Here is a 22,049-nt window from a genome sequence, read left to right on the forward strand (position 1 = left end):
CAATTGTGGCTTGATTCCCCAGTCAGCCACCCACTTGGGCAAGTCACACACTCTCAGCCCGGAAAAGCCAATGAAACAGGAAATAGCACTTTCAAACCAGGAACTAATTTCCTTATTCAGAGGCTGATGGCCATCTGTCAGGAAGGATTTGATGGTGTACTATGATTTCTGTTCCTGGGTGATAAATGTCATTTCCTAATTGGTTCTGTCATAGAAACATGGCAAAATCTATGACACTGCCTGAACTTTGTGCAAGCGACATGGATGGAACATATTATGGTTTGGTCCACCAATTTAACAAAGTTTCAGCCACAAAAACAAAGTTTCTGAAGTAGAACAATGACTTTCACAGTAAAGACAACCCAATGAAACAGGAAATAAGACTTTCAAACCAGGAACAGATTTCTGCAATTATTAAAAAATGGTTTATTATAAAAGCTATGAAAATTCGCCAAAAATCAGAGGATAAGGGAAACGTTCCAAATTTTGGTGAGCTATCAGTGTTAAATGTGTTCTACCACTGTACCAAGTTTGAAGAAGACCACTCAAAAAATGAGGGCCGGAGAGTCCTGTAAAATCTCCCCTTGTGCTGTTTTTTTTGGCCACTGCGCATGCACGTCCGCCATTAACGAATTAATTTAGAAACTAACGAATTTTTGTTAATTTCGATTTTTTTGGGGGGCAAAATTCGGAAATGACATCAGAAACGAAACGCTGGCGCCCCCTACTTTTGAAACGAGTTTAGAATCAATTTTTTCATGGATCGCTCAAGCCTACAAAGGGCCCTTAGCTAGTTTTCCATAATGCCAACAATTTACAAGTGATAAGCTGCTGTTCTGGAGGCTGTTAAGATTTCCCTGGAAGAAATTCTAAAGGTTTGTTATCTTGCTGCATTTTGGCTCATGACATTTGATTTCAAGTCTGGGGACTTCTTTTTCCCCGTGGTTTCTGAAACAGAGCAAACTCATTTTCTGTATTTTGGATGGACCCCAAATGAATAATACTATTTAAAGAAATCCCACTGAAGTCAAAGGAAAGGCATGAATTATTACTGGTCAGATCATTAAAAGTGAATGGATGGGGAAAAGGCAGGTAATTAAGCATAAACAATAGAAGTTGTTCTACCATGGACAGGATATTGTCTTTTAATCCATTGCCTCAGTCTTCTCACAAAAAGAAAGCCAGCCTCAACCTTAGCAACATGGAGTGGATGAAGGAGTAGGGGAAATCCAACCCCAAATAGGGAAACAAGTTGTCCAGGAACACCTGACCGCTCTAAATGAATTCAAGTCTCCAGGGCCGGATCAACTACACCCAAGAGCATTGAAGGAAGTTATTTCAGAACCACTAGCAATCATTTTTGAGAGTTCTTGGAGAACGGGAGACGTCCCAGCAGATTGAAAGAGGGCAAATGTGGTCCCTATCTTTAAGAAGGGAAAAAAGGACAACCCAAACAATTACTGTCCGGTCAACCTCACGTCAATACCAGGCATGATTCTGGAAAAGATCATTAAGGAAGTGGTCTGCGAACACTTAGAAACAAATGCGGTCATCGCTAATAGTCAACAAGGATTTATCAAAAATAAGTAATGCCAGACTAATCTGATCTCTTTTTTCGATAGAGTTACAGGCTGGGTTGATACAGGGAATGTAGCATACCTGGATTTCAGTAAGGCCTTTGACAAAGTCCCCCATGACCTTCTGGTAAACAAACTAGTAAAATGTGGGCTAAACAAAACTACAGTTAGGTGGATCTGTAATTGGCTAAGCGAACGAACCCAAAGAGTTCCACTTTGAGACTCCCTCCCCAATTTTAAGCTATGCCTGTTCCACCTCCCAACCCCGCCCACAGACATTACCTTTGTTTAGCCCCCTTTCAATGTCAGATGACGTCATGTCAGATGACTCCGTCTCTCTACCACTAATGGAGATGGGTTCCTTCCTTAATCAAACAAATACCTCTGTGGGGCCCCCATCTCAGGAGAGTTGACTAACCCCCCTAGAAGGCAATCTTAATCAGTCAATCCACTAGGGGGAAGAGGGTTCCCATGGGTGGGGCACCATCGAGGTAGTGTGGGGGAGGAGGAGGAGGAAGAGCGGTCACTTGCGACCCAGGGAGAAGTGCAACAGAGTTTTTGCGACCCTGGAGAGGAATAGGTGTGGTAGTCTTCAGGACAGACCCCCCGGCCTTAAGGTTCTGCTTTTGAACGCCAGATCTGTCAATGGTAAGACAGCTGTTATTCAGGATTTAATCCTGGATGAGGGGGCGGATCTGGCATGCATCACCAAGACGTGGTTGGACGAGCTGGGTGGGGTGAATCTCACCCAGCTGTGTCCACCGGGTTTTGGGGTGCATCAGCAGGCCAGGGCTGGGGGGCGGGGAGGAGGAGTCGCGGTGATCTTTCGGCAGTCCATCACCCTGATCAGATGCGCCGTTCCGCAAACTTCGAGGTTCGAGTGTGTCTTCCTGAGGGTGGGAGCCCGAGACAGCGTGGGGATTCTGCTGGTGTACCGTCCACCCCGCGACCCAGCAGTCTCCCTGTCCGAGCTAGCAGAAGTGGTCTCTAATGTGGCCCTGGTCTCCCAACAACTTATAGTTTTGGGAGACTTTAACATTCATGCCGAGACCACATTGACAGGTGCAGCTCAGGATTTCATGGTTGCCATGACGACCATGGGGCTGTCTCAAGTTATATCTGGGCCCACACATCAGGCGGGACACACGCTGGACCTTGTTTTTATTGTGGACGGTGGGACAGTCAGAGTGGAAGAGCAAAATATTCTTCCATTGTCATGGTCTGACCATCATCTGATCTGTGTAAGTTTCGCCGTGGCCTCTAACCTCCGCAGGGGTGGTGGACCCACTAAGATGGTCCAACCCAGGAGGCTGATGGATCCGGATGGACTCCTGAGGTCTCTTGGGGATCTTCCTGTTCTGGAGACTGGCGATCCTGTCGATGTCCTGGCTGATCGCTATAATAGTGAGCTGACAAGGGCATTGGACATGATCGCTCCCGAACGTCCCCTCTCGCTGCGTAGAGCCACGTCGACTCCTTGGTTCACTGAGGAGCTGGCTGTGATGAAGTGTGCGAGGAGGGGACTAGAGTGCATCTGGAGGAAATCTCAGGATGTGTCCGACCAAGCACGGGCTAAAGCCGCTATTAAGGCTTACTCCGTGGCTTTGCGAGCAGCCAGGAAAGCTTTCACGACCGCTCGCATAGCGTCTGCGGCCAACAGGCCATCTGAGCTGTTCCGAGTTGTGGGGGAGCTACTGCGGCCTCCTGAGGCCCAGGGGCTTCCCGATGACTTGGCAGCCAGGTGCAGCGATTTCGCGCACCATTTTGCAGGCAAAGTTGCTCAGATACGCCGTGAGTTGGACTCCAGTTTAATTGTAGTTCCAGCGGAGGTAACCGAGGTACCTGTTTGTCCGATTTTGTGGGATTCTTTCCGGCTTGTTCTTCCTGATGACGTGGAGGGGATTCTTGGGTCTGTGAGGGCGACCACTTGCTCTCTGGATCCTTGTCCCTCTTGGCTGGTTACGCTGGCCAAAGAGGGGTTGTTGGATTGCTTTGTGGCTATTATAAATGCCTCCTTGGGCCAGGGGTCAGTTCCATCCTGCTTTAAGCAGGCGGTAGTAAAACCGCTACTAAAAAAGTCCTCATTAGACCCATCTGTATGTAACAACTACAGGCCAATTTCCAACCTCCCATTTTTGGGCAAGGTTCTGGAGCGGGTGGTTGCCACGCAGCTCCAGGAGTTCCTCGATGACACTGATTTTCTGGACCGCTCGCAGTCTGGCTTCAGGCCTGGGCACAGTACCGAGACGGCTTTGGTCGCCTTGGTGGATGACCTCCGCAGGGAACTGGACAGGGGGAGTGTGACCCTACTGGTTCTCTTGGACATCTCAGCGGCTTTCGATACCATCGACCATGGTATCCTTCTGGGACGGCTCTCTGGGATGGGGCTTGGTGGCACTATTCTGCAGTGGCTCCAGTCCTTCCTGGAGGGCCGTTCCCAGATGGTGAAGCTGGGGGACACCTGCTCGGACCCCTGGCCTTTGACCTGTGGGGTCCCGCAAGGGTCTATTTTATCCCCCATGCTTTTCAACATCTACATGAAACCGCTGGGAGAGGTCATCCAGAGTTTTGGAGGGTGTTGCCATCTCTACGCAGATGACACACAGATCCACTACTCGTTTCCATCTAACTCCAAGTAAGCCCCTCGGATGCTGAACCAGTGCTTGGCCGCTGTGGCGGACTGGATGAGGAGGAACAAGCTGAGGATCAATCCTGACAAGACAGAGGCCCTCCTGGTCAGTCGCTCGTCGGATCGGGGTATTGGGTGGCAACCTGTGCTGGACAGGGTTGCACTCCCCCTGAAATCACAGGTCCGCAGTTTGGGGGTCCTCCTGGATTCAGCGTTGACGCTTGAGGCTCAGGTGTCGGCGGTGGTCGGGAGGGCTTTCGCACAACTCAAACTTGTGCGCCAACTGCGACCATACCTCGTGAAGTCTGACTTGACCACGGTGGTGCACGCCTTAGTTACCTCTAGACTGGACTACTGTAATGCACTCTACGTGGGGCTTCCCTTGAAGACGGCCCGGAAATTACAATTGGTCCAACCCTCGGCTGCCAGATTAATAACGGGAGCGAGTTACAGGGAGAGATCTACTCCCTTGTTTAAGGAGCTCCACTGGCTGCCATTCATTTTCCGGTCCCAATTCAAGGTGCAGACCATCATTTATAAAGCCCTAAACAGTTTGGGACCCACCTACCTTCGTGACCGTATCTCCTACCATAAACCTGCCCGAGCTCTTCGATCTTCAGGGGAGGCCCTCCTGTCGCCACTGCCTTTATCTCAGGCCCGCCTTGTGGGAATAAGGGAGAGGGCCTTTTCTGCTGTGGCCCCCCGTTTATGGAACTCACTGCCCATTGAGATCAGGCAAGCCCCCACTCTTTTAGCCTTTAGGAAAGATTTAAAAACATGGCTCTTCCGGTGTGCTTTCGGAGAGTAACTGTCATATACCTCCTTTGTTACTCCCCCCAACATCTATCCTCTAGACTGTTTCACTATCTCATGTCCCTGTTCCCCATGGTTTTATTCTTATCTCTTCTTACCCCGAGTTTTAACTTTGTGTTCATGCGGCCCGCCCTTGTTATGTTATGTTGCTTTTGATTTTGTTCTGTACTGTACATTGTTATTTTTTGTATTGTTTAATTGTATTATGATATGTTGTTTTTATATTTTGTTATATTGTTTTGTCTTGGGCATGGCCCCATGTAAGCCGCCCCGAGTCCCCGTTGGGGAGATGGTGGCGGGGTATAAATAAAGTTTTATTATATTATTATTATAAAGGGTGCTCACCAATCTGTCTTCTTCATTTTGGAAAGAAGTGACAAATGGAGTGCCATAAGCAGGGTTCCATCCTGGGCCCAGTTCTGTTCAGCACTTTTATTAACGACTTAGATGAAGGATTAGAAGGCACGATTATCAAGTTTGCAGATGACACCAAACTGAGAGGGATAGCTAACACTCCAGAAGACAGGAGCAGAATTCAAAACAATCTTGACAGATTAGAGAGATGGGTCGAAACTAACAAAATGAAGTTCAACAGGGACAAATGCAAAATACTTCACTTCGGCGGAAAAAATGGAATGCAAAGATACAGAATGGGAGACGATGCCTGGCTTGACAGCAGTATGTATGAAAAAGACCTTGGAGTCCTCGTGGACAACAAGTTAAACATGAGCCTACAATGTGATGCGGCGGCGAAAAGAGCCAATGGGATTTTGGATTGCATAAATAGGGGTATAGCATCTAGATCCAGGGAAGTCATTCTCTCCCTCTATTCTGCTTTGGTCAGGCCACACCTGGAATACTGTGTCCAATTCTGGGCACCACAGTTGAAGGGAGATGTTGACAAGCTGGAAAGTGTCCAGAGTAGGGCGACTAAAATCATCAAAGGTCTGGAGAACAAGCCCTGTGAGGACCCGGTTTAAAGAGCTGGGCATGTTTAGCCTGCAGAAGAGAAGGCTGAGAGGAGACATGATAGCCATGTACAAATATGTGAGGGGAAGTCATAGGGAGGATGGAGCAAACTTGTTTTCTGCTGCCCTGCAGACTAGGACATGGAACAATGGCTTCAAACTACAGGAAAGGAGATTCCACCTGAACATTAGGAAGAACTTCCTGTGAGAGCTGTTCAGCAGTGGAACTCTCTGCCCCAGAGCGTGGTGGAGGCTCCTTCTTTGGAGGCTTTTAAGCAGAGGCTGGATGGCCATCTGTCAGGGTTGCTTTGAATGAGATTTTCCTGCTACTTGCAGGGGGTTAGACTGGATGGTCTGTGAGGTCTCTTCCTACTCTACAATTCTATGATTCTATTATAGTATTATAGTTGTTATTATCATTACTATCACACTTTCTTCTCTTAAATGAGACTCAAAGTGTCTTACAACACTAAAATAGTACAAATTTCAATTACAAACCTACATCATATAAACATTAAAAAAGAATTGAACAAAGAACAATTAAAATAAATAGTTAAAACCATATTTACAGTATTTATTTTTTTGGGTGGGGCAGGGGAGGTTTGCCCTCTATTGGTCCAAAGTCTGTTTCTTTCCTTCTCCTGATAAGATTTAGTGAGGGAAGGAAATAGTGTGGCAGCACAATAGCTGGGGCGTTTGACCTGAGCAGTCATGAATGGAGAATATGGAAGAGTTTACATATTGCAAATCTAAATCTAGCCATAGACTTGGTTTATCTGAGTTGATTACAATGGGTAGATCTTATATCCTTCTTTCTTTAAGAGAAGCATATGTGCAGGAATATAGGCTGATACAAGGTAGAAGGTGGACACAATGCTCATTGGGTACTCCAGTGTGCATCAGGCACTCTAGCTAGTGTCCTGTTATGCTTCTTTGCAATTCAGTAACCACTTAGCTAAGTTCATGAAAATGCATATTGAGTGAAAGGTTGTACATGATTCTGGCTCCTTTTTATATATAATGGATGTACTTGTGTGTGATTATGAAAACAGTTGTTTATACAACATTGTAAGGTACTGTATGCACATGGATTAAACCTCTCCAAGCAATTCCTCACTTGAATAAAACTCTGTGTGCCTCATACCTCTAGTAAGGTCCTTTTGATCCTATACTCCATGTGTGTGTGACAATTCATCCATGAGCATGAATTAATAAAGGCACACTGGAACAGTTAGCGGTGATGCAGGCAACCAATTGATGTAGTTGCAGAGAGAAAAATTTGGATCTGAAGTTTTCTCATGTACATGCCTTTTTGCATGATTGAACTTTGCCTTTTTGCATGATTAAGAAAACATATGTTGGGTTGAAAAAAATAAACTTGGGAACTCTATTTATTATGTGTTATTGTGTAGGCTAAATGTGTTCCATCCATTAAAGTGTTAGAAGTATAATGAAAACATACAGACACCTGTAAGCCTTAAAACCATCATGTTATGGTGTGATCCATTTTGTTCTTGCTTTTACTCTGCAGTCTATTTTTAAATTGCACTGGATAATGTTTGACAGCTATCTGAAGAAGGTGTTTGGTTTCACACCCCAATTTTGCATCTCATGACTCTGTTATGGTTTAGGTTACATTCTATTTTCTAGTTTTATTTGTAGATTCCAAATTTCTTGACTACGAGTACCAGGTTACTACCCATAGAAAGTGAGACAATTTTTCAAGGTAACATATTGTATCGTGCTCATACCAGTACGGCCCTCTGAGATTCAATAACTTCCTTTCCTGTCCCTATGAGGTACCGTCTACACAGGCTCTAAAATGTAGAAGTTGCCGGGTTCCTGCAGTCATGCAAAACACTTATTTTTGTTCCTTTTCCCCTATGGAGACCGGTCCAGTGCACATGTGCTTTTAAAAAACACGAAACAGCAATCAGCTGATTGGGTTGTTAAATGGACACACAGGTGGCTCAAAGGAAGCGCAAGTGGAAAGCAATTAGAAATCTCTGAAACTCTTTATTTAAACTAAACAGAGCTTAAATTAACAATTTGGGGAAGAGAGAAATCCAGCAGAAGTTTTTGAAAAAGAAGTTCTCTCCGTTAAGCGCTGGACCTCACATGCACACATGGGGTTCTGCTTATATGTATATTAAGATATTTTTATGTGCACACATACAGTCCAGCGCATAATGGAGGGATTAAAAAAATCTGCCGGATGTCTCCCGCCCACCCTCTATCTTGTTCCAATACGGAGGAAGCCTGTGAAGACAGGGCATCCCAATCCAGGGATTACCAGGTCGGTGTGGGGACCTGCAGTCAGGTCCCAGAAGTTTTTACCTTTCATTTAAAACATAGATTTTGACACTGCCTGAAAGTGCCCTGAGAGTTTTATTTTGGTTAGAAGAGGAGTCTTCAAACTAAGGCCCATGGGCTGGATATGGCCCTCCAAGGTCATTTCTCTGACCCCTGCCCTTAACTTTAGACTTAGGGTTGCCCTAAATCTGAATCAGCTTGAAGACAAACAATGACAACAATCCTAATTAACTTGACTATCTTATCAGCCAAAAGCAGGCCTACACTTCCCATTGAAATACTGGTAAGTTTATGTTGGTTAACATTGCTTCTCATTTTAAATATTGTATTGTTCTTCCATATTTTTTCACAAAAATAAGACATCTTCATTCACTTTTTTAAACTACAGTTTGCTCCCCTGCCCAACAGTCTGAGAGACTGTGAATCAGCTCTCTGCTTAATACTTTCCCACTTCAAAGAGACTTTTGCTATATGGAAAGAGGTTTATCATAGATAAGTGTTGCTGCCTCATCACACTAAAGCATGAATCCACTTTAAATCCAGTTTCTGCCTCTTGCAGAATTCTGAAGTTTGTAGTTTGGTGAGGCCAAGGGCCTGTCTGGCTGAGCTGTTTAAAGCCCCCTCCCTAAAGTGGATTTCAAGTGGATCCAAGCTCTAGTGTGATGAGGTCTTTAGTCTGAAGTTTTATTTAGAAAAGCCTCTGATTTTCTGGGTTAGCGCTGAAGCTTTTATTCTCATTGAGTACTGTTGTTGTTGTTGTTATTATTATTATTATTGACACAACAATGTTGTATGACACAGAAAACAAGATAGATATGCTGGATTTCGTATCACAAAATCACAAGTCGAACACTTCCAAGCGTTTAGGACTGTGTGACGTATTTTCGGATGATGCACGCAGATCCCAGTAGGGTGGTCTTTTGAAGATGGCAGATCGTAATTTTGTCAATGTCTATTGTTTCCAAATGCCGGCTGAGATCTTTTGGCACGGCACCCAATGGGCCGATCACCACTGGGACCACCTGTACTGGTTTCTGCCAGAGTCTTTGAAGTTCAATCTTGAGGTCCTGATAACGGTTGAGTATTTTCCAGTTGTTTTTCATCAATTCGACTGTCACCTGGGATGGCAACATCAATAATCCAAACCATGGAATTCAGTTTGCGTTTTCCCATACAGCTTCAGGTCATCCAAGTACATCAGATGCGAAATTTTGTGAGATTTCTTAGATGTTTGATAGCCGAGATTTGTTTTTTTGTAAGATTGTTGACAGAGGGATCATGGCAATAATGAAAAGCAGAGGAGACAATTAATCTCCCTGGAAAATTCCTCTTCTGATGTTGACAAGTCTATAGCTTTCATTTCCAACAAACGGTTCAGTTTTCCAGTGCTCCATCATGTTTTCAATAAAGGTGCCAATGTTTTTACTGATCCCAATGGCATCCAGGCACTTGATGATCCAGCTGTGTGGGAGTGAGTCAAAGGCCTTTTTGTAGTCGATCCACACCATGTGAAGATTAGCTTTTCGGCTTTTACAGTTCTCCAGAATCATTTTGTCAATCAATAACTGGTCTTTTGTGCCCCTGCTTTTCCGTTGGTTGCCTTTCTGTTCATCTGGCAAGATGTTTTTTTCTTTAAGATAGTCTTGAATTCTGTCAGGTATGATGCCAGTCAGTAGTTTAAACATAGTAGGCAGACACATTATTGGTCTGTAGTTTCCTGGTGCTGCTCCTTTTGCTAGATCCTTTTGTATCAGATATGTTCTTCCAGTTGTTAGCCATTCACAGATACTTCCTTTCTGCAGCATCTCATTGAATTGTTGGGCCATTTTTCCATGTAAACTAATCAGATATTTGAGCCAAAATCCATGAAGAAATTATTATTATTATTATTATTATTATTATTATTATTATTATTATTATTATTATATTGTATGACACAGCAAACAAGATAGACATGCTGGATTTCATATCACAAAATCACAAGTCGAACACTTCCCAAGCATTTAGGACTGTGTGATGTATTTTCGGATGATGCACGCAGATCCCAGTAGGGTGGCCTTTTGCAGGTGCCACCTTGTCGTGGTGGGTGGGCTTAACCACTCCAATGATGACTGAGGGCTGTGCTGGCAGTAGTGTAACTACCTGCAGGTCCAACCAAGCCAGAGAGGCCTCAGCTGAGGAGTGGAACCAAGTGCACCTAACCCATTAGCACTATGGAGAATCAAACCAAAACGAAGTCTATACTGGCTCGGTCGTCGCCCAGGATAAAAAGGACCGCGGTGGATGCTGCTGATTCTGGACATCCATCGACAAGTGGGCTACGGAATCAAAATACAAATGAACAGTCACAGAAGCAGCAAAAATATACAATGCCAGAAAACCGCACAATAATAATAATAATAATAATAATTATTATTATTATTATTATTGGCACCCCACTTTTCTTTCTAGGTTTGACACTGCCCTATATCCCAGAATCTGATACCAGATTATCTGATTTAAACTGGATTATATGAGTCCACACTGCAGATAATCTGGGCTAAGGAGAAAAGTGATGGATCTGGACCAAGCTTGGCACACACCAGCTGTGAATCCTAGGGGAATTTTGCGAAGGTTGACCCAAGACTTTTGCGAATTGTAGTTCACCCATTCATTTTTTCATGGGAGCATTCATAAAAAACAAAAGGGATAGCATGGTGTAGTGTAGTGCAGGGGTTCACAATCCCTCAGACTGTTGGGGTGCCAGACTGTGGTGAAATAGTCCAAAATTAGGATTGTTGTTTTTGTGTGCCTTCAAGTCATTTCAGACTTAGGTCAATCCTAAGTCTAAAGTTTGGGACAGAGGTCAGGTAAATGGCATTGGTGGGCTGCATCTGGCCTGCGGGCCGGGCCATAGTTTGGGGACTCCTGGTCTAAAGTTTAGGACAGGGGCCAGGTAAATCGCCTTGAAGGGCAGCATCTGGCCCACAGGCCTTAATTTGGGGACTCCTGGTCTAAGATTTAGGACAGGGGCCAGGTAAATGGCATTGGAGAGCCATATCTGGCCAACGGCCCTTAGTTTGGGGACTCCTGGTGTAGTGGTTTGAGAGTTGTCCTACAATTGTGGCTTCATTCCCCACTCAGCCATGGAAACCCACTGAGTGATCTTGGGCAAGTCACACACTCTCAGCCCCAGAAAACCCAGACACTTTCAAACCAGGAACAGATTTCCTTATTCAGAGGCTGATGGCCATCTGTCAGGAATGATTTGATGGGGTGCTATGATTTCTGTTCCTGGTTGATAAATGTCATTTCCTAATTGGTTCTGTCATAAAAACAGCAAGGGACATCGTCCTATAAAATAGAACATTATGGTTTGTTGAGTCTCTCTCCACCAATTTAACAAAGTTTCAGCCACAAAAACAAAGTTTCTGAAGTAGTACAATGACTTTCAAAGTAAAGACATCCCAATGAAACAGGAAACAAGTCTTTCAAACAAGGAACAGATTACTGCAGTTATTAAAAATGGTTTATTATAAAAACTATGTAATTCACCAAAAATCAAAGGACAATTTAAGAACAATACTTGACATAATCGAATACTACGAATCAAACAATCAGAAAGAACTGGCGTTGATATTTCTGGACGCGGAAAAAGCCTTCGATAACTTGAATTGGGACTGTATTGAAATTTTATTAAGAGAATTGGACATGGGCTTTTATTTTATCAATGGAATTAAATCAATCTATAAAGAACAAACGGCAAAAATTTCGGTTAATGGGCAGGAAGGAAGCAAAATCAAGATTGGCAAAGGTATAAGACAAGGATGCCCCTTATCGCCACTACTCTTTATTATGGTCCTGGAACTCCTGTTAAATTCTATAAGAGAGGATGAAAACTTGCAAGGCACAAAGATCAGAAAAGATATATACAAGGTAAGGGCATTTGCTGATGATGTGGTATGCATCATAGAAAATCCAAGTTTAAACATCAACGATTGGCTGCAAAAAATAGAAACCTATAGTTGAATAGCGGGCTTTAAAATTAACAAAGAAAAAACAAAAATCTTAGTAAAAATATGTCTAAAACAAAGCAACAAAAACTACAGGAAGTATCAGGACTAGAGATCACAAAGAAAATAAAATACTTAGGAATCTACCTCATGGCTAAAAATGCACAACTGTTGAAAAACAATTATGAAGAGATCTGGAAGAATATACAGAAAGACTTGAAAAAATGGTCCTTCTTAAACTTATCATTGCTAGGAAGAATTGCAACAATTAAAATGAACGTCCTTCCAAAACTGCTTTATTTATTCAGAACAATCCCAATAATTAGAAATAATAAAATATTTAAAAATTGGAGCATTGAACTATCCAAATTTATTTGGCAGGGGAAAAAACCAAGGGTAAAAATGCTAAATTTGACGGACAAAAAGAAAAGAGGAGGTCTAGGTCTTCCAGATCTACAACTATACTATGAGGCAAGTGCATTAGGTTGGGTTAAAGACTGGGCAACTCTAAAAGATAAATCGATGCTAAATTTGGAAGGATTCGACCTGAGAACAGGGTGGCATGCCTACATGTGGTATGATAAGAAGAAATTGGAAAAAAAATTTGGAAACCATTTTATTAGAGCAGCCCTTATAAAAGTATGGGAAAAATACAAACAAAATTTCTACACAAGAACACCAAGGTGGATATCACCCCTGGAGGCATGCCACAGAAGAGAAACTCCAAGAAGGAATTGGCTAACTTATAATGACATAATTAGAAAAAGAGAGAGGAAGTGGACACTTAAATCACAGGAAGAAATGAAGAAAATAGACCAAGAGATTTCGTGGTTCCAATACTTTCAAATAAAGGAGTACTTCAATCAGGATAACAAGATTGGCTTTGAGGAAAATGAAACAACATGGGATAGAATTATGAAATCGGATAAGAAAATAATATCGAAATTATACAATAAACTTCTGGAATGGTCAACGCTGACGGAAGGAGTAAAAGACTGTATGAGCATGTGGGCAAAGGATGTAGGCCATACGATAATGTTAGAAGATTGGGAAAAATGTGGACAAATAGAAATAAATGGACATACACACAGGATTTAAAGGAAAATTAGACCAAGATGATGTACAGGTGGTACATTACACCTCAAAAACTGGCGAAAATGTACCCAAAACTGAGCGACAAATGTTGGAAATGTGAAGAAAAAACGGGGACATTTATACATATGTGGTGGAACTGCAGAACAGCTAAGAAATACTGGTCAGAGATTCATGAAGAGATACAGAAAATCTTAAAGGTAAAAATTCGATTGAAGCCAGAATACTATCTGCTGGGAATAATTGATGATAAAATGGTAGAAAACGAAGAGAAACTCTTTCATTTTCTATCAACGGCGGCCAGGATCAATTATGCCAACGTCTAGAGATCAAAGGAGAAACCCACAATAGATGAATGGATTTTGAAGATAATGGATATTATGAATATGGATGTACTGACCCAAACATTAAAACACTTCCAAGGAGTGAAATGCAAAAAAATAGATTGGTCACCATTAAAGAAATATATGTTGCAGAGGAAAATGAAAATGATAATAACGATCTAGAAGAGAATGTAAGAATGAAATAAAACAAGGTCTAGGTAAGAGAAGGGGAAGCCACAGCGAACATCAAAGACGCGAAAAGAATAGGCCGCAAAGAAGGAGATTGGAAGTAGACATACCCCTTATCCCTCCCCCAGATTCCCCGTACCCCATTATCCCTGGTGCTAGACATATAGTATAGAGTAGATAGACCCATAGAGTAGCCCTATCCTTTCCTACTTTCCTATCCCTATGATTGTTCCCCCACTTTTTAATGTATCACTTCTGGAAAAGAGGTTTCACAATAAAAATCTATAAAACAAAAAAAAAAAATCAAAGGATAAGGAAACTGTTCTGAAATCTGGTGCACTAACAGTTGTAAATGTGTTCTACCACTGTAGCAAATTTCATTAGGATATCTCAAAAAATGAGGGAGAGAGAGGCCCCTCAATTTTCCCCATTGACAATAATGTTTTCCTTTATGCACATGCGCACCCGCCATTAACAAAGTACATACGAAGTTTCGGAAGTTTCAGAAAGTTTTGAATTTTTTTGCTTCAAAATTCAGAAATGACTTCAGAAACGAAGCGCCAGAGCCCCCTACTTTAGAAGCAAGTTTAGAATCATTTTTTTCATGAATCGCTCATGCCTAGTATCTATGGACCTCTTCACATATCTAGTGGCCGAAGGTAGTGGTGCAGGTGTTCTGTTTCGCTGTGAGGTGTGGGGAATCTGGCACCCCACATCTAACCTTGCCTTGCCTGCCAGCAGGAGAATCACATGGGGGAAGCGTGGAGTGCACATAGTGCAAGCAGCTTTCCCCCATAGGTTGGGCAACATGGGAAGCTGTTGTAGTTCAGCCTTTGACTGTGTCTGAACCTGATGGCACTGAAGAAGTAGATCATGGGGATACTGGGCCTGTGAGTCAGTAGGAAATTTTTAGTCCTGAAACTGAATGGTCTCTGTCTCTAGTAGCTAGTAAAGGCCACATTCCAGAAAGGGCCCAAATGTTGTAGATAAGCTATCTGCTAGAGAAGCAAGGTCAGAGGATGAGATGAGCACAGAGGAGGAAATTGCAGATGGACAGACTAATGAGCCAATAGATAGGAGATTTACGTTTTGTGAACACAGAGCTGCCCAGCAGAGTTTGCAAAGGTCAAAATGCTTGTTAGCCAAAAAGTCCTTATCAGTTTCTCAGGGGAGACGGCATGATTTTCTGTCTATATTAGAAAGACCAAAGGGCTTTTTTAGCAGTCTGGTCAATGTTGGAGTTTGGGAAACAACACCCATGGTCAAGTCTTCGCTAGGCCTGCTATGGGATTTCTAAGTTCATGTTTCATGCCTTTCAAGTTAAATGATTATTCCTGGATTTCTCTATTGGATTTTTATGCCTTTTAATATTCTATGCTGGGTGTCTGGTTGTCTTGGATTCTGAAACAACTCTTGTGCCTTGAATTTTACTGACATGCTTTATATTTTAGATTATGACATTTCTACAATTTTTGCTGAACTGCTTTTTATATAATCTTCAATAAACTGCTGTGCTGTTTTAACTTGAACTAGAGTGTGGTGGTTAAGTACAGAGGTGTATCCTGTCTTGGAGTACAATATAAGCCTTCCATGTTGACTGGGTGGCAACGGCACACCGGTTCTGCCCCTCTGCACCCACTGAGCTGGCATGATGTCGCGTGAATGAAGCTGGCTGGCTCCGTGGGTGACCAGGGCTAGATTGGCAAACTGAATCTAGCCCCATATGATGAGGTGAAACGTCTGTGGCATATTGTAAAGAGTTTGAAGTCAAAGGGAAGCAGCAAGGATGCATGTATACCATGGTTTGCCTTACCTGTTGCCAAAAGTGTTTGCAAGAGTGTGAGAGGGTTTAATGAGAAATAACAGCATGAGAGCTCCCGTATTGCCATACAGTCTGGGGCAGAGGGAAGTCACATGCACCATGTGTGCTCAGGCTTTCCCCCATGTGATTGCCCTCTCTTGGATCCGGGTGATGCGGGGTGTGGGGCACCAGATTCTCCAGTGGAGCACTGCTGGAGGTATCATGAGGTGGTTACTGAAACTGCCTTTGGAAACTTAGGCAAGTCCAAGCCTTCAGCAGATCCAAAAGGCTTGGTTACTGATTGGAGCTTTTAACAGGTTGGGGAAATGCAACAGGTAGGCTTTGATATGCTTTTAACTGTATTATATTAATGTTTTCCAGTAGATTGTGTTTAATGCTTTTAAAAACTTTATATTTATTTTTAATGCTAGCTATACTATTTTGGCGACTGATTTTAGCTACATATTGGGTGTCATGTGGGAGAAAAACAGCACATAAATAAATAAGGAAAGAAGCCAGTAAACCAAGGGAATATATGCTATCTCCTACATCCCAAACCCCCAGAGGCTTTGGAGAGGCCATCAAGGAAGGCTATGCAACTTGTGAGGTGGATACAGCTGGCCTGTGGCAATTTAAGTTTTTGGTGCCTCATTGGAAGTAGGACTCAGTAGACTCAAGGTTGGAAGGGACCCTGAGGGCCAACTAGCCAAAGTGATATGGAAGCAAGAAAAGCACAGGTAAACATTTCTTAGAGATGGCCATCCATCCTGTGCTTAAAAACAGCCAACGGTGAAATACTGCATAATTAAAAATACACATACATAAAACACAAAAGAACAAGAAAGACAGTTGAATGTATAACAAATTTTTAGAATATTATTAAATATTAAAAAGCAAAAAATTAAAATAAATGCAAATTAAATGATTTCTCCATCCCTTAAAAATAAACAAATTGGATATGTGTTGTGACTGCGCCTTCGGGGATTATGGTTGATGGGGATGGAATTCGAAGAGGAAGAAAAAACCCTCGTGATGGGGGTTCACTGGAGGAGTTGCGCAGGAAGCGACTTAGAGAGCTATATGGGGGATCTTCTGAGGAAGATTCAGATGGGGAGATGGATGCTGAGGAACAGGTGGTGGCTGGGGAAGCGGGCACTGAATGGGCACAGCCACAGGAGATGTCTGGGGATTTGGGGTCTATGGATACTTCTGAACCTGGGGTTTCTGCAGGAGCTGATCCCAATTGGGATGCTTGGAGAAGGGAGGATGGTTCTTTAAGTGTTCATGGGGCTAAGTGTGGGCAGGATGATTGGGACTCCGACGAATTGCTAGGTACTCCAGATCCACGAGCTCTAGCTGTGTGGAGCTCAGACTCTGAGTAGATTTGGGACACCTGGTGTTTGGGTGTGAGTGTTTGGTCACCCAGGAGGAAGGGGAATAAAATGGGAATGTTTGGCCACTGCACTTTGCGTGTGGCAAGGTGTTGCTGAGGCGCCATTGGGATCTCTGTGTTTCCATGAAGACTGGACTTGGACTATGATTTGAATCTGCTGTTATCACCTAGCTTGGCTCTCGCTGTGTCTTATCGTGGACCTGTTTTGGATGACTGCACCCTCTTCAGACCTTGGATCGGAATTTGACCTTGCTACTGCCTTCGCCCTGTGATTGATGACTACTATCGGCTTTTGACTCCCGGCTTGCTCTTTGGACACCGCTGTTATCTCCTGACCTGACCTTGGAATCCCGGACGACGTCTTTTCACCATCCTTTTGGAGCCTTCGGCTTTATCCACATTGTGGAAGCAGTCTACTGCATTCTTAGTTTGTTTGTTTGTTTCCTGACCAATTTGGTGTTTTCTTTTGGGAACTGTTCCTTTGAAAACTACAGAGCCGGCTGGCAGGGCTTGGACTCAGAAAGTGCAGTTTGCACTAAGTTTGTTTAGCTTTGTTTTTACCTGCTTGTGTTGCTGAATATTTTTGTTTGAACTGCTCTTGAAGCACTGATAGTGAAGTGTTTCAAGGTTTTTTCTGTGTTAACATTACCTTTTGGCTTATCTGCTGAATAAACTCTATTTTTGTTCGCTAATTGGCGTCTGACTCTTGACAATATGCCTCTTTTTGATAAATGAACAAGAACAACAACAAATAATTTTACCTGCCTCACCTAATGGCAGGATACAACATAGACCCCATCTACACTGCCATATAATCCAGTTTCAGAATGCAGATTTATTTCATTGAACTGGATTATATGGCAGTGTAGACCCATATTATTATTTATTTATTTATTATTTGCCATATTTTTATCCTGCCCTGCCCTTCTCAATCCCGAAGGGGACTCAGAGCAGAGGACATCGAGGCACAATTCGATACCATACAACACATATCCGGCAAGTAAAACATAAACATTAAAACACTGCTAAAACTTATTAAAAAGAACATAGTCCAATATTGTAGACCAGTTCAACGTATTTGAATTATATGAGTCTACATTGACCATTATAATGCAGTTTAAACTGGGTTTTATGGCAGTGTAGATGGGGCCATAGTTAGAATATATAGATAAAAATTAGATTTATTTTAAAAAGTACTTGCCCATATGCTTCTTATTAAGAGAAAATAGTAAATTCAGAGTGGGAAGAGGCCCCATGGTCCATCTAATCTAAAGCAATACTATGAATGCAGGACACCCACATCAATTGGATGTAGCCATCCAATTTTTGTTTAAAATATATCATGCAAAGGAGAACTCTGCCACCAATGAAATGAAATACTGAGCAGCATTTTAAAAATACAGTGAATACAATAATAATAAAAAAAGAAGAAAGTGGATCAACATAGTAAAATAAGTGTTATTGCTTGGATAAAATTGGTTGAAATGCACTTAGGCTTTAGAAACATGATGTAGTATCATAAAGTATCACAGTCATATATCAATAATAATACCTTACAATAAAAGGAACTGTCTTCATATTTCTCTGAATGCATGACAAAAGAATCCTAACAGCAAAGTTTCAAATGAAAGAATAATGACAAATACAATAGACCAGCTGTTGCTACTGCTACTGCTGTTGCTGCTCTCAACAGACAGCTTTAGGAAAATAGATACCATTCCCTCTACATACCCAAGGGAGTGTAGGGAACATTGCAGGCGACATTAGTTTTGATTTCTTTTTAATTGGGAGGGGCACTGATAGGCCCTGGGAGTCTCAAAACAGTCTTGAGCTGCACATGGAAATCTGCAGTCTTTGCATAAGAGGTGAACTGAAGGGAAAATGAAGCCATGGTCAAGTTGAATATATGATGGCAAAGAACTTTGCTGGATGATTGTAAATATAGAAATACACATTTTGCATCACTAAGAATCATAGAATCACCAAATCATAGATTAGTAGAGTTGGAAGAGACCTCATGGGCCATCCAGTCCAACCTCCTGCCAAGAAGCAGGAAATCACATTCAAAGCACCCCTGACAGATGGCCATCCAGCCTCTGCTTAAAAGCCTCCAAAGAAGGAGCCTCCACCACACTCCGGGGCAGAGAGTTCCACTGCTAAACAGCTCTCACAGTGAGGAAGTTCTTCCTAATGTTTAGGTGGAATCTCCTTTCCTGTAGTTTGAAGCCATTGTTCCATGTCCTAGTCTGCAGGGCAGCAGAAAACAAGTTTGCTCCATCCTCCCTATGACTTCCCTTCACGTATTTGTACATAGCTATCATGTCTCCTCTCAGCCTTCTCTTCTGCAGGCTAAACATGCCTAGTTCTTTAAGCCGCTCCTCATAGGGCTTGTTCTCCAGACCTTTGATCAATTTAGTTGCCCTCCTCTGGACGCTTTCCAGCTTGTCAACATCTCCCTTCAACTGCGGTGCTCAGAATTGGACACAGTATTCCAGGTGTGGTCTGACCAAGGCAGAATAGAGGGAGAGAATGACTTCCCTGGATCTAGACGCTATACCTCTATTTATGCAGGCCAGAATCCCATTGGCTTTCTTAGCAGCCGCATCACATTGTAGGCTCATATTTAACTTTTTTGTCCATGAGGATTCCAAAATCTTTTTCACATGTACTGCTGTCGAGCCAGGCCTCATCCCCCATTCTGTATCTTTGCATTCCATTTTTTCTGCCGAAGTGAAGTATTTTGCATTTGTCCCTGTTGAACTTCATTTTGTTAGTTTCGGCCCATCCCTCTAGACTGTCAAGATCGTTTTGAATTCTGCTCCTGTCTTCTGGAGTGTTAGCTATCCCTCCCAGTTTGGTGTCATCTGCAAACTTGATGATCGTGCCTTCTAACCCTTCGTCTAAGTCGTTAATAAAGATGTTGAACAGAACCGGGCCCAGGACGGAACCCTGCGGCACTCCACTCGTGACTTCTTTCCATGATGAATACGACGCATTGGTGAGCACCCTTTGGGTTCGTTCGCTTAGCGAATTACAGATCCACCTAACCGTAGTTTTGTCTAGCCCACATTTTACTAGTTTGTTTGTTTTGTCTAGCCGACATTTTACTAGTTTGTTTAAGGATGATCTAGTTTCTGAAATCTTGACATTTATGAGGCACACAATGAATTTGGAGGAGATGGGGCATTCACAAAGCTGTGTGTAAATACATGTTTCAAAAATATGCAGAAACACGCTTTAGTAGTATTTGAAATGTATACAGTAGACAAATGATACATTTTGAAAACAAAACATGCAAAAGATTTTAAATGAATGTAAGCTGGGGGAAAATGCGGGTTCTAAGGTAACGTAAAACCCCAAAAGATTATGAAAACTAGACCTGAACTTACTTAGTGAAGCTGCCCAGACCCAAAGAAATCACTTAACAGCAAGAACAGACCTCATAGCTGATCTACTGTTAAAAATCTCTAAAGAAGGCACTTTTTCCGTAGCAGCACCGAAGATTTGGAATGAGCTGCCGGAAGAAATCAGATCAGCTCCCTCCCTTATGTTGTTTAGGAAGGAGTGAACACTTTCGTGTTCAAAAAAGCTTTTAATTGGTTTTATTGAATCCTAGCATTTAATGACTATCCGGGAATTTTAGGAGTATTTTAATTGAATTGAATTTTTATTATTTATAAGATGACTGATGCTATGGAGCATCCCTGTAACTTTTTTTGGTTTTATGTAACTTCGCAACCTTCTTGGTTTTATAGTCTGGCTTATGTCACATTGTCTATTTTAATGTCTATTTTAATGATGTTGTGAGCCACCTTGAATCTGTTGGGAGAAAGGCAGCATAGAAATTCCCGAAATAAATAAATAAAACTGCAGATACAGGTATCAGACCAAATGGCAAGCCAGGTGTTAACTCTCTCCTTATGCCTTATTTACAGGACCCAAATCTTCAATAGCAGAGTGTTCATTTTCCTTCTCATGCAATATTTATGTATATTTTTCTGCAATATAATGTATCTGTAATATAATATTTGCTGCTATCCTCCAAAACAAGACACAGCACTATCTGCCAAAAAAGCTCTGCTGTATCTTATATAAAGCAATCAAACCAGCCTTTATGCCAAAGAATAAATGGAAACAAATCTGACATCAGTAGCAACTGTATTTTTTTTTAAATGAGGAGTCTACTCTAGTTTCCAGGGTAGCAGAAAACAAACCTGCTCCTTCTTCCTTATTACATCCTTTTCACATATTTTATACATGGTAATCATGTCTCCTCTCCACCTTCTCTTCTGCAGGTTAAACATGCCCAGCTCTTTAAGCCACTCCTTGTAGCTATGGTCTCCCAGATCTTTGATCATTTGAGTCGCCCTCCTCCTTCCAGTTTGTCAATATTCCTCTTGATTCATGGTATAAAACCTTTTGTACTCATTCACTGTGCTTACTGCTTACCTAGTTCTGAGAACTTGGAAAATAAAGTGAAATACATTTCTCTCTTCCCCATCCTTTCCCACACACCAGATTTTACTTTTCATCCACATCCTTATTCAATAGATTACATTCAGTTCTTTGTAATTATCAAGGCATCTCCTAATAATTTAAGTAATGAAGTAGGGGGCATAATTAATTAGGTACATGATTCCAATTATTAGAGTGAATAGCAACAAACTAATATGCTCATAGCTAATATTCAGCATTAACAAATAAATGTCCAAAGTTATTGTTTCACTTTCTGCTACTTAACTTTTGTTGTAAACAAAATTTCACAAAAATATTACACATATTGCATGTATGAATAAAACTGAAAACCTAATCACACAAACAAATTGCACAAACTAAGTGAAATGACAGTATATTATTACTGAGACATGCTAAAGGAAGTGAACTCAGAAAAGAATAGGCAGTAACATTATCTGTTATTCTGACTGACAGAAGTTACAGGAGAGCATGAAAATGAAGGAC

The 22,049-nt window shown here is 42.2% G+C and overlaps 1 protein-coding gene and 1 long non-coding RNA gene across 5 annotated transcripts in view; one reads left to right on the plus strand and one right to left on the minus strand.

The window, feature by feature from the left end:
• Positions 1 to 17,782, plus strand: part of LOC134297108 (uncharacterized) — a 243,116-nt gene extending 225,334 nt beyond the window's left edge. The window contains exon 2 of the long non-coding RNA XR_010003849.1: positions 17,178 to 17,782. This is a non-coding gene — a long non-coding RNA (uncharacterized LOC134297108). The remainder of the gene's footprint in view (positions 1 to 17,177) is intronic.
• spock1 (SPARC (osteonectin), cwcv and kazal like domains proteoglycan 1) overlaps positions 1 to 22,049 on the minus strand; it is an 862,727-nt gene that overhangs the window by 245,787 nt on the left and 594,891 nt on the right. The gene's annotated exons all lie outside the window — the stretch shown is intronic.

Source organism: Anolis carolinensis, chromosome 2 (genome assembly GCF_035594765.1).
Source record: "Anolis carolinensis isolate JA03-04 chromosome 2, rAnoCar3.1.pri, whole genome shotgun sequence".
Taxonomy (NCBI): Eukaryota; Metazoa; Chordata; class Lepidosauria; order Squamata; family Dactyloidae; genus Anolis; species Anolis carolinensis.